Source organism: Cricetulus griseus, chromosome 3, assembly GCF_003668045.3.
Source record: "Cricetulus griseus strain 17A/GY chromosome 3, alternate assembly CriGri-PICRH-1.0, whole genome shotgun sequence".
NCBI classification, from domain to species: Eukaryota; Metazoa; Chordata; class Mammalia; order Rodentia; family Cricetidae; genus Cricetulus; species Cricetulus griseus.
Window position 1 is genome coordinate 161,391,110 of NC_048596.1, and position 13,986 is coordinate 161,405,095.

Consider the following 13,986-nt stretch of genomic DNA (forward strand, 5'->3'; position numbering starts at 1 on the left):
CACTAGCTTTAGAAAACGGTCAAAGAAAATTAAAGCAAATTTGGTTGGTTAATGACTACTGGATTATCTGAGATAAAATCTTTCATAAACTGGTTGTTGTAGTATGAACTCCACAAAGCAGTTTCTTGTTCATCTAGTAAGGGAGAAGTTGATTAGCTGGGGCAAAAGAGTCAGGAGGGACACCACAATCTGGGAGAGGAAGCAGAACAGCAGCGCCCAACACATCCTAACAAGTGATAGTGAGGAGGAAAAGACTTCATAGGTGGGCTGCTAGCAGAGATAATGCACATAGTGAAAGCTCAAAATACTTTCAATAGAGGGAGGGGCACAGATGAAAGATCCTGTTCAGCCAGTCAGTACCTCATACAAACAGGAACATAGTCTTCGGGCCAGTCGATCTAGCTGCTGTCTGTACTGATTCCAATGTTCTGTTTTACCTTCCTAGATCTGAGGTAGGATTCTTAGTGCCTTCCTGTCCCATATATAAGTAGGTGAGGAGAGTGTAATTAGGTGTCACAAAGTGGGAGTTAATGTCAGTTGCCTCCTGATCTCCTTGAAGAACTGTTTTCCATTGTAGAACCACTAAATATGGTAAGGACAGGAATTTTTCAGTCAATTGTACAGAGATTAGAACACCAAAGAAAAGTTTAGTGGCCAGTTCTGGAAGTAACTAGCAAGTTCTAAAAATCGCAAGTTGTGTTTTAGTGCAGGGAAGAAGAGAAGCTAAATGTCTTGAGGGCCATAAAGATAAGATTCAGATCTTTATGCATCAAGAGTTAACTCCCAAATCTGATAGAAGTTTGACAGAATTGTAGTCCTTATACTTTCTGGAGGACAGGCTATGACAGAAGAGGAGGCTTTCAGTATAGAATTCTTTGGATGAGACATCTAAAAACAGATTATTCTAATATTGGAGAAAAATTGAAACACATTGGAAAGATAAGCTAAGGCTGCCTGGATAATCTAAAAGAATTAGGTGGGGCTTTCAGTATACCTTCCTAGGTAGACTGCTGATCCTTTCATGTTAGAGAGGCACTGGCTCTGAGGATGTACTGAAAAAAGCACCGCAGAAGCCACTGGCTTCTCTGGGGAAACACTGGACAACGAAGTATGAAGGCCAGCAATCACTGGCTGTTAAGGAATAACTATTTTGTTAACAGCAATCAGATCTTGAAGAAATCTCCATCCCTTTCCATTAGGCTAGTGGACAGGTAGGATAAAAATACTGTAAGAGCAGGAAGAGGGAACACATTTCTTATTTGTGAAATCATCTGAGTTGTATGTCATCAAGAGACTTAATGGCTATTGTGTAATACTGGGAAGAAATTTGTTAGGATCCACCTAGATTTTGGAGATGCTGAATGAATATGTCCAACATCAATACTGGAGTCCAGAGGTTCTTGGTCAATCTACTGGAATGTAGGTGGGTGTGGCAGTATTAGAATGTGGCTTTTGGGTGGGATTAATTTTATTACTGTTTCTCCTCTGAGAAGAAAGACCTTGATTCTGTGTTCATGAACATTCTCCTTAAAAAGGGTTGTAGCAATCAGCATAGTGACTTTCCAGGAGAGATTTGGAAACTGTCAACAGATTGGGTAACAAACTCAACCATCTTAAGGAACTTGAAACTCTGGGGAAGAGACATGAGTGTCAAGGTTAATAAGGAACAGAATATCCCAAGTGTTGTGGTTTGAATGAGGATGGCCCTCACAGGTTCATGTATTTGAATGTTTAGTTTCCAGCTGGTGGTCTGTTTAGGAAGTATGACCTTATTACAGAGTTAACGTCATTGGAGGTGGGCTGTGAGGTTTCAAAACCCATACCAGGCTCAGTTTACTGTCTCTCTCTTGCCCGGAGCTGTGGATCATGGTGCTCTAGCACCATGCCTGCTGTCTGCCACAGCACTCCCTACCATGATGATCGCAGGCTAAGCCTCTGAAACTGTTAAGGAGGTCCTTGATTAATTCTTCCTTCTGTAAGGTGCGTTGGTCATTATAAAGTCTTTTCACATAAGTAGAACAGTAACTAAAACACTATGTGTCGAACAGCGATTTGATTAGCTGCTCTAGTCAGGTTTTTTGTGACCATAACAGATACCTGAGAAACAAAGTAAGATTTATTCTGGCTCAGAATAAGCACAGCAAACAATTAACTCATTGGTAAAGTTAACACCTTTATGGTTCAATTATCTCTCAATAGAGCCATAAGTGTTTTGTGTGTAGGAGTACACTTTATTTTTGTGTGTATATGTGTATGTGTAAGCTAGAGAGGTTGATGTCAGGTGTCTTCCTTAATCACTTCTACTATACACATATATATATGTGTATATACACACACATATGCATATATATAGTAATTTTTACACCCTTATCACTCCTTCACACAGTCATATGTACTCTATTGCTGAAACCCTCAATAAGCCTCCTACTTTGATGTCTTCTATTTTTTTTGACTCACTGAGGTTAATTACTGTTTGTAGAAGTATGAGAAGGGGTTATTGTGTTAAACTGCCTTCTAAATACTTACATTCACACCCATAGGTTAGTGCTGCTCTCAGCCTTTATCAGAGATGCTTAATTCTGAAGCGAGTGGTCATGAATGCAGCAAGTCATTATGCAGTGATTCACAACTGGTCAAACTGTAGGAAATAAACAATTGTGGAATGCTTGCATCTAAACAGGACATCTACAGCACCCTCTGCAAGGCTTAGGGAACATCATGGAAAAGGCGGGTGCAAAGAATATCAGAGCCTGAGGTTAGGAAGGAGTACTGTGAAACAGTATCTTCTGGACATGACATGTCCACTGTACTGATGAACCCACATAGCTGTGGTTACCTGCACAAGACTGGGCTCATAACCACTTCATCGTGCATGGGGGAAGGATTCATGAGGACCCACCTCTTACTGAGGGACTGGGTGCTGAGGGAGGAAAAAACATTTTCTTCAGTGGCATAGCTTATCAGTAGATAAGTTGTCGATCTTATTTTTTGAGAAAAGGTTTCTCAATGAATCTCGAGCCAATCAATTTGATTAGATTGGTTGGCCAGCAAGCCCCAGGGATCCTACTGTCTCTGCCTTTCCAGTGCCAGAATTATAGGTATACTTCACTGTGCCTTATATTGCAAGCACAGTACACACTGAGCCAGTAGCCCCTGGTTTATATCCAAACCACTGCACTAGCTCATCTTCAATTTTAATATTGAATTTGCCTAGTTGGTTGGTTTTAAATAAGAAAAATGACCACGGAACATTCCTAGTTTTGCTTGAAGTTAGAATTAAATAGCTTTATCAGGGTTTAACTGATTGTATTTGAAGCAATTGCTTGTAAGTCAGTCAGTTTACAGAACCCAAACAGAAAATCAAAACCAGGACTTTCGACTGAGAAGTGGAGGCCATTGGTAGTTTTTAACTGGAGAGTCCCTAATTTGATTTGTTTTCTCCTAGAAAAGGTTTGAGTAGTTTTATGTTTCTTATCCTTTTTTTTTTTAAACAGAGTTTTAGTTGGCTAAAAGAGGATGTTTCATGGGGGTGCTGTGCTGCTCTGCTGAAATCCTGTTGTTTGACCAGGGTGTTGAAGGCTTCAGTCTAACCAAAAATCTAGTTAAATAAGTTTAGAGTCTTCTTCACAACTCTGTAACTTCTAAGTTTTGACAAAAAGTGTGTTCCAATATATTAAAGTGATTAAGGGTACAGTGCTGGCATTCTTGGAGGGTCTTATAATAATGACTTTTAGCCACTGCTGTTGCTGTGTGTGTTATCAAGTAAGTGTGTGTGTGTTTGTGTGTGTGTGTGTGTGTGTGTGTGTGTGTGTGTGTGTGTGTGTGTGTACTATTAAATCCCAGGGGCTTAGATAGCTTAAAATCTTCAAGAGACTTTGACATTAGGCAACTCGCTTCCATTCCTGAGCCTGTTTATTTCCCAAAAATATGAGGTGATAAAATGTATTTGAAATTCAGGACAATCAGTTTGGAGGACTAGGAAATTTTTGAGAAAAGCTGAACATCCCAGTTAGTACAAAGAGTGTCAGCAATATACTTCTAGTAATAGTTATTCAGATTTTAAAGGGTGCAATTAAAAAAGTCTTAATGACTGGACAAAGGAGTAGGGAAGTTAGGGGAGGAAAATAAAGGGAAGTCTGGAGAATCGGGGGCTGTGTAAAGAGGGGAGTGGATAGCAAAGTGGGTGGCTGGGAAAATGTAGATGGTTGGCAAGTAGAAACAATGGTGGTTATATTTGCTTTAATAGCACTGATGGTTTTAACTTTGTTGATGTTAGTTTCTTTGCTAAACTTGTTGAGTTCTGGTTTAAAATTATTCTCTCCGAGACAACCAACAATAGAATCTTACACTTGTTGATAAGCTTTCAAACACTAATTAAAAAATGCTTCCCAATGCTTTAACCAAGTTTAGTATCTATCTATCTATCTATCTATCTATCTATCTATCTATCTATCTACCTACCTACCTACCTACCTACCTACCTACCTACCTACCTACCTACCTACCTATTTTGGAGACAGGGTTTCTTTGTGTAGCCCTCACTGACCTGAAACTCACTCGGTGGACCAGGCTGACCTCAAACTCACAGAGATCTGCCTGCCTCTGCCTCCTGGGTGCTGGGATTAAAGGTATGTGCCACCACTGCCTAGCTGTTTAGTATTTTATCTGTTTTAACTGGGCATGCAAACAGACAAATTTAGTCCAGAGACCTAACCAACCACTTTTTTTTTTTTTTTGTATATAACTTTTAGTCATGAAAAAAGCTAGAGTAGCAGAAGGTGACTGATCAGCAGAGAGCTTAAATGCTGGCTTACCCCTTTTGCGTGTACCTAATGGAGTCTTTTTTCATGCAACTCAAGACTTCTATAGGAATCAGAGGGGTATGAAACAAAAGGCTTACCCAGTGTGCCTGGTACAGCCAAGAAGACAACTGAATGTAAGTGGCTTTTGTTGTTGTATATGTGTTGGTCCAGAATACTGTATGAAAATTGGAAGAGCCCATTGGATCTCAATTTTGATACCACTGAATGTAAATACAAATTTGTTAAGATTTTAAGCCTATAAGGAAGTTGTATCTCAATATTTTGCAAACGGAGGAAACAACAGCCTTTGGTGGAAAATCCAAGTGTGATTTAAAAGAACAAAGATGGAGCTGGCTGGTAAAGACAAAGCTTTGGCTCTAGTCCTGTGAGGAATGGCAGCATCAGGGAAATGCTAGGCTTCACTGGTTGATATTTAAACTTGTTTTTAGTCATAGCTAACTGGTAAGCAAAGGTGAGACTTATTTCAGGGTTTATCTTTTTAAAAATTACTTTATGTGTAAGTGTTTTGCCTTCATGCTTGCATATGTACCTGTGTGTGTTTGGCATCCTCATCAGAGTCCCTGGAACTAGAGTTACAGATGTTTGTGAGCTACCATATGGGTGCTGGGAACTGATCCCAAGTACTCTTCGAGAACAAGTGCTTCTAACCACTGAGCCATCTCTCCAGCCCTGGAGTTATTTTTCTTGACAGTTGAAATAGGAACAGATTCAGGCAAGGACCAGAACATTCAGCTTGTGGTTCTTCTAAGAATAAAAATGAGCACTCTATACTTGCCAGCAAATGTCTACCAGACTCACTTTGAATTTAAGACCAGTTAGTCTATTAACTAGAATAATTGGGATTCTTCTAGAATAATTAGCTTTTTAGTAAGTTCACCCAAGTGTTGCTAAGGCTATGAGAAAGAAAATGTTCACATCTGCCCACTGGATTGTAAAGTGGCGCAACTTTTTGAATGTAACATCCAGTAATGTACTATGGTTTAAAAAATGTGCAGGACCTACCTTGCAATTCTGTTTCAGGTTTGAGAAAGGAATTAGACAGTATTTTTCAAAGTTCAATTCACACCAATCACCTTCAGGGTTATCAGATCAGATAGTGGTGGGTGAATGGTGTTTACTTGTAGCTATCTAGAGGTCTAGAACAGGACTCAAGAATCTGTATCTTTTCTCAAAATCATTTATTTATTTATTTATTTATTTATTTATTTATTTATTTATTTATTTATTTATGTATTATGTACAGTGTTCTGCCTGCACGTGTCCCTGCAGGCCAGAAGAGGGCACCAGATCTCATTACATACGGTTGTGAGTCACCATGTGGTTGCTGGGAATTGAACTGCCTGGAAGACCAGTTGTGCTCTTCTATTGAGCCATCTCTCCAGCCCAAGCATCTATATCTTTAACTGATGCTGGTACTGCTGAACCCAGGGCATACTGTGAGGACCTTGCAATAGGATGATCATACTTTCCCGAAAGAAACAAGAGAGGTTGCTTTTTTCTTCTTTGATACTGACAGAGACATGTTTTGGCCAATAACAGATGGGGCAGGAAATGGACTGATTGGTTCTTGTAATGTTGATCAGGTGTATTGCTTTACTGTTTTCTTAAGGCTCTACAAACATTTCTCATTGTTTCTGACTATCCACACTTACTATGAATCTTTTTGCACCTAGAAAATCACCTCTACAATGTCTAAAACCTCCTTCTTCTAAGAACTTCTTACAGATTCACTTGACAGAACCCTCATTTTACTTCTGTGACTATTTATTAAATCTCTACCAATCTGAACTAACTACTTTTCAATTTGTGCATTCACATGTTAGCATTAGGCCCGGAATATATAGCAGAAATACCAAAATGCACAGTTTAAACAGGGTACTATCATACTTCTGACATATGAACAAACAAATTAGAGATAACCAGTCAAAGCAAAGTGAAGGTTGTTATCAGAGAGCCAAGACTATTCTATCTTATTCAGCTAGGCTTTCTATACCCCAAAACATCTCATGGCTCAGTGTGGATATTAGGTTGCCAGCCATTATAACTCTCCAAATTTACCATGCCTGCATCATACTCAACATGTAGGAAAACATGACATAGACTATTCCCTTTCCCTTAAACAAACAAAACCAAAATTTACCCACAATTTAAAATTGTCTTAAAATAAAAGGTTTATTATAAGTAACAAAGTAAGTTTCCTTAACATGTACATATCATTTTACATTTATATGTACCACCTATACAAAATTATGTGACCATATCTAACCTAAAGAGAGAGCCTGGCAACAATTTTTATTGTAAATAACCATGTTTCTAACTAAGATTCAGAGAATTACTGAAGAAGAGTAAAATAGCTCTTTGGTGACAATCTATAAAGTTTGTCTTACAGACCCTGAGGATTACTTGGACACAGCAGCCAGTTATCTTTTCAAAGTATAATTCAGATCACATACTAGATATTTATAAAATTTTCCAAAAGACTCCCATTACATGCAAATTAAATCTACCAGCCATATTCTTTTGAGGTCCAGTGCAATCTGGAATCTGATCACTTTTCCTGATTCCTTTCTGTAGGTCCACAGACCCTCTTCCCATTACTTCAGTGTCAAGTAGTTCTTGTTTCAGGGTCTAACCCATGTTATATGTCAAGAATTGATCTCTGCATGGCTGATTTCTTCATTCTTCCTAATTTTGTGAGGCTTCTCCATTTTCCCTCTTTTCTTTATCATCTTACTCTACTGTCATTGTTACTTATATGATTTTTTTCATGTGTGTATGTGTGCTTATTTAGCTTATTCCCACTAAAAAGAGGGGCCATTTTTATCTAGTTCACTGATATATCTTCACTGCTTAGACTGGCCTGGCCCATAACAGCACTTCATAAAAATTAGATGAACACATGAAGTGACTAAGGAGGGATCTGATTACACACAGTACTGAAAGAGCTGTACTAATAGACAAACTCATATTTCACTTAAAAAGTAGCATGTACACAGCCTAGCTTTTTATTTGAGTATAAATCAGGGAGATACAAAAAGAACAGACTTTGTTTTTCATTTTATTCAGATACCAGACACTACTCTTGTTTATCAACCTGGCTCAACTTATCTTTGCTAGCAATTAAACTTGTCTCTTTCTGGGTATTCCTGTTATAAGCATCTAGGCAGTAAATGTAAGGTTTGTTAAATCTAACACAAGATGACAGAATGATGGCTTTTTTTTTGATCAACTATATTCCAAAGCACAAAAACTACCCAAACTTAAATCTCATATATTACTAGTGGAGAATGAAGATGGTTGGTAAACACATCATTGCAGCCTAGAGATGCCGATCTGATCATCCTGCCAGGCACATTTATAAGAAAGTGACTGCAGCAGAAGCGCTTTCTCCCTCTTGCACAAGGGGACATGATGCTGTCAGTGCTCGGGAGAGCAGGTTTGTAGGCTACATCTTAACAAAAGGAGTCGACTTTCCACATCCATAAAAACCATCATCAAGTTTTCATGTGACTAAGAATAATTACTGCTATCTTCTAGTGTTGTAATTTCTAATATATTACTCTATGCATATTTGATCAAACCAACTTTAACCAGAACAGAACTAAGCTTTCTGGTTAGTATATAGTACTCTGTCATTCTGTAAGAACTATGCTCACATGTTGAAAGGTGGATGCTTTCCCACCACAATTACAGCAATGCTCCTCTTAATGTTGTTGTGGGTTTCATTGTCAGAGTGCCTCTGAAGGGCTTCTGCCATTAAGGAAAGTTTAGGAATCTCTAGTTAAATCACCTCTTAAGAGCTTCCTTTCTAACTCAATCTTAACCTTAAAGCATTCCAGAAAACACATTTAAGACATCAAAAATTATTCTGAAGGAGAATACATAGTAAGAAGATAGATTGTAATGCACACATTCTTCTCTCTTAAGGAACACTCAGGTTTAAAAATGTAAATTGGCTTCTAGTTCAAGATTTATTATAATAAAACCATTGTTTAGGAAGAAATTTCAATTGATAATTAAAACAATTTATTCCAAACTGTGTGTATGCATAGGTGGCGTTCAGTTTTAAGAAGGCTGTATTAAAAAGAAGCTTTACTGTTAAAGGGATAGTGCCCTTCATATTTTTCCTGGGTGAGATTTAAGACTAAAGAACTCAATTCAGACAAGACTTAAATACACAGGGCTAAAGAACAGTTAAGCTCCATCACATCATAAACTTAACTTCAGATTATCTAGCTTTGAATAGCAATGGGTCTAATGGGATTTTTCTGAAGCAAATGTGCAGTATTTGAGAAGAAACAATTGATTCATAATCTCAATGGAAGATTTTCATAGGGTTATAATGCCTAGCTACCATAGACAGAAGCTTGACTCAAATACCTGAAGTGGTTAATAGCAAGTGAAGTAGTCACTTTCACTAATATTGGAAAGGCTCAAATAACCTAATAGAATCACTCTTGCCTGAACTGCTGCAAAAAAAAAAAAAAAAAAGATGGCATCTTTAAAAAGTAAAATTAGGCTGGCAAGATGTCTCAGTTGGTAAAAGCACTTGCTGCCAAGCCTGACAATCTGAGTTCAATCCCCAAGAACACCCTCCCACAGATTCTGATCTCCACATGTATGCTGTCCTATGTACATGCACACATTCATGCACACAGACACAAATAAATTAATGTAATTTAACAGATCACTTTCTACTCATAACTTCACATTCCTTTCTGATGTTTACCAGAAACTAATCATTATATTCCAAAACAAGGATTTTAGAAAGTAGCATTTATAATTAAACAAGTGTTAAATAGCTACTTCAGAGAAAAACCTCTTGGTGTGGATAAAATTCAGTTATAAGACACTTACGAGGTGCTTTTTCATGCCCTGGGACACAAGTAAATAGCAGCACTGGAAAAGCATAGTTGTCTTAAAGTACATTTTGTTTTTTGTTGTTTTTTTTTTTTTTTGAGACAGGGTTTCTCTGTGGCTTTGGAGGCTGTCCTGGAACTAGCTCTTGTAGACCAGGCTGGTCTTGAACTCACAGAGATCTGCCTGCCTCTGCCTCCCGAGTGCTGAGATTAAAGGTGTGCGCCACCAACGCCCGCTTTTAAAGTACATTTTTAATAATATTATTTTATGTAGGAAATACATTTGATTTAAAAAGCAAATGATCCAATATATGCAGTAAAACCCAAGGCCCTCACTTTTTCTTTCAGCCTCCAGATTGCCTTCTTAGGTTCAAATTTTGTATATATATATATATATATATATATATATATTATAATCTTTCAAAATTCTAATGCTTACAAAGCATAGTATAGAAGAATTAAAAATAGCTTGCTTTCTCTCTACAAAGCTCACAACAGCACAATTATCTCAAGCTGTAAAAGTACTTCTGCCATGTAAAAATAGTTCAGGTTGAATAATATTTGAAAAAAAAAAAAAAGCCAGATACTACACTGTTTTCACTGGAGCTCAGCCATCATCACAGAATCTTTTCCGGATAGGCGCAACAATCCACGGTGGCCAGAGAGGGCAGTGTGTACCCACTGAAAAGCAAAGGCAGGAAAGCTGCAATTCCTTGAGTACCTATGGAGATTGCCCAATCCAGTTCAGTTTCGTCCGGTTCTTAAGGTAAAGCTGTGTCAGGGATCCAAGTGATTTCTTGCAGGAGGCTACTCAGATGGACTTGTCATTATGATGTTGGCAACACTAACATCATCATGTTAGTGTTCACAACAGAATGAAGAAAATTCCCCTAAAGCAGCAGAAATCCAGTTTGCATGTGTTTCATTTACTATTAAAGAGTGAAATAAAATGTAAATTTCCAGGGAAATGGCTGCATAAATCAAGAGTTATAAGTAACTAGAGAATTTTGGATTTGTTTTTATATACCAAAGGAATCACTAAGAATTTATGTGATAACACAAATATTCACTGGTTAGAATGTTATCTTGGTACAGTATGAACATACAAGTATTGATACATATAGCTGGGTAAGTAAATATTTAAATTCAATGGCTGTAACGTCAATTGTGAATATTTTCCAACTACCAAGTCTGTCTAAAACGTCTTTAGTTCAAGAACGATGAAAAGTAAAGTTCTATTGAACTTTCTAATAAAGCAAATTTTTTATTAGAAAATAACACGGGCCAGGGAAACACCAACATTTGTAATTGTGCAAGTATTCGGGTTCAGTGTTAAAACTACATGCCAATATTAACACCATCTTAACGTCTCTTTCAATATAAGAGAAGGATTTTGGAAAAAGCAGTCAGATAATCCATTTGCAATTAAATCATTAGAGGAAAAGGAAGTCAGTTAGTGAATGGCGGTGCTTTTCCCCGAGATTTATAAAAGGATCAATCCAGGACGAGTTCCGGAATAAACTTTGCCTTCAATGTAAATGATCTAGAAATATTTATCTGACATGACATCTCGGCGAAGGGGCGGCCAAGAGGCTTTCCGAGCTTTGTGCTGTGGGCCGGCCGGTTTCATCCTCTGCACAAGACTGGGCAGCAGGATCCTGCGATCCCTCCCGGGAAGGCGGCGGGTGTGCGGGTCGCGGGCAGGGCGGCCGCACGCAGCCCCGGAGCCCGCAGTGGTGCCGCAGCAGGTGGGACCCGCCGGGGGCGCGGGGGGCGGGGGCGCGGGGGCTCGGGCGGGCAGGCGTCGCGGGGCTTCTCGGAAGCCGCTCCAAGGCGTCCGAGTTGGGGGCTTTTGTGGTCTGTGCGGAATGACTTTCTGAGGTGGCAAGCGGGGACCGCCGGCCTTCGCGTCACACACTTTGCGAAGCACGGCGTGGGATTCTCCGAGGCGCGAGCGCAGTCGCCGGCGTCCCCCGGCCTCCGCTCCCCCTAGAGCTAGCTCGCAGCCACGGCGGTCGGGCCGCCGGGGCCAGACAAAGGGCGCGAAGGCGGCGGCGGCGGAGCGGGGCCTGGCCCGCAGGGGGCGCCGTCCGCGTCCGCGCCCGCGCCCGCGCTTACCTTTGAGGACCGCGCAGAGCTGCTCCAGGGCCATGTTCCTCAGCGTCGGGTCTCCGAGAGCGCCGAGGCGGCGGCGGCGGCGGCGGCGGCGGCGGCAGCGCGGCGGCGCGGCGGTCACGGCCCGGCGCGGTGGCTCCGCTCGGTCCCCATCGCCGGACGCCGCCGCCTCCCTGCAGCGGGAGTGGCGCCTCAGTCCGCCGTGCCGGGTCCTCGACGGCCGCCGCCTCCCGCCGCGCCGACGAAAGCTGGCGGCGCCCGCTCCCGCGGCGGGATCCCTTCAACTGGCGCGCGCCGGGAGCCCCGGCTCATTTGAGCAGGGAGCGCAGCGCCGCGTGCCGCCGCGCGGCCACTGCGCACGCGCAGCCCCGCCCGCCCGCGTGCCCGCCCGCCACTCACCTCCGGGGCCTCGCGCGCGGCCGACCCCTCCCTGCCGGTGGCTCCTCGAGGCCTCCGGCCCCGGGCTGTTTCTCCAGCCTCTCTCTGCGGACGCCAAGCCCCTGTGTTTGAAAACGTCTGCTCAGCCTGGCTGATTTCGGGGGAGGGGAGTTCTCCGTGGGGGCCCTGGACGTGTCCCGGTGAGTTCAGGGGACCAGCGGTGACGGTTGTAGCAGTAACTGATACTCCCACAGCAGTTCTTGAACCATAACCAGGCTGCCAGGCACCGTGCCTTTTGTGGGATCGTCAATTCCAGTCGGCACCGCAGTCGGCTGGAAGCTCTACACCAGCTAGAGAAATGAAACTTATTGCCCTAGCTGCAGCGAAGATGGGAGGCAAGACTGAATCCAGAGAGTGCCCGCTCCCCCCACCGCCCCCAGGTCGCTCCTAACCATGGCCATACAGATGGACTGCTGAGCACCACTGGAAAAAAATTCCACATGTGTTAATAACTGGATAGTTTGGGCATTGCCATGTTTTCCTCCAGTACTTGTACTTTGAAATTGCCTTGGTGGCAGACTTACCTTCATACCATTAAAAGAGAAGCCACTTGAATGAAGGCATGCTACAGTCATTATTAAACACATCACATATTTATTGGTATGAGCTATGTGCATATATAACAATGACTGGTGTTGGGAAGACAACTAGTATTAAGCCCTGTTGTAATAGATCTGACATGCAAATGTTTATCTAGCAAATTATAGCTAAGTTAGAATGTCCCACAACTGAACAAAATATTCCAGGGGTGTCAAGTTCTTTCTTTTCTTGGAAAGGTACAAAAGTATAAGTAGTTCACAAGTTTATAAATAAAAAGAATTAACACCAATTAACATAAAGTTGTTTAGCGCTTTGCAACGTCTTCAGTGGTTATGAAAGATGTGTGATTTGGGGATTTCTAAGGTAATCACGCAGTTAAATTAAAATTGCACCAAGAACCAGCCAGTAAGGCATTTCAGAACCTTTTCCACAAGTGAAATAATGATAAACAGGGACAGTAAGTACTGGGCAACAGTGGAAAAAGAAATTGAGAAGCCCTTTGAGTTTCTGCATCAATAATACACAGTTGTTGATTGAAGAGAAAAATCAGCCTGTGTGGTCTTACCAGAGAATGCTCTATGAAAGACAGAATTAAAAATGGAAAAGCTTTGAATGGCAAGAGAAGATGAGAGAGGTAGAAGCGATAGGTGTCAGGTAAGGAGCAAATGTGAGCGCTGAATTTGAGACGTTCCAGAAAAATGTTTCTGGAACTAAAAATAAAAAATACGGGTGGACTTTGAATATGGAGATGGCAGTCACTTCTCAGTATCCAGGGAATACCTGTCCCTTGGCAGGTGAAGTCCTTCAGAGGGAATGTGGTGATCATGTAAGCTACACATATCCTCCCTTAGGTTTTTAATCATTTCTAGATTATCATACTGAGCACAATGTAGATGGTATGTAAATAGTAATTATACTGTATTGGTTAGGGAATGATAGTAGGGGAAAATTTGCACATTCAATATGGGCACTTAGAAAGGGATGTTTGTTCCATTATTGGTTGAATTCTTGGATGCTGATGTTGCAGGATTTGGAGGGCTGACTGGACTTGCTTGAATGTTAAACAGCAACTGTACTTTGGTTTATAGGCCAGGGGAATCATTTTCATTAGTGGAGTCATGGAGTTCTGTGAAGATTAATCTGGTGGCTGGGTTGAGGGGTAAACAGGATAGATTAGAGAAACCATGGTAATTAAAAAAGGAGATGTCTGG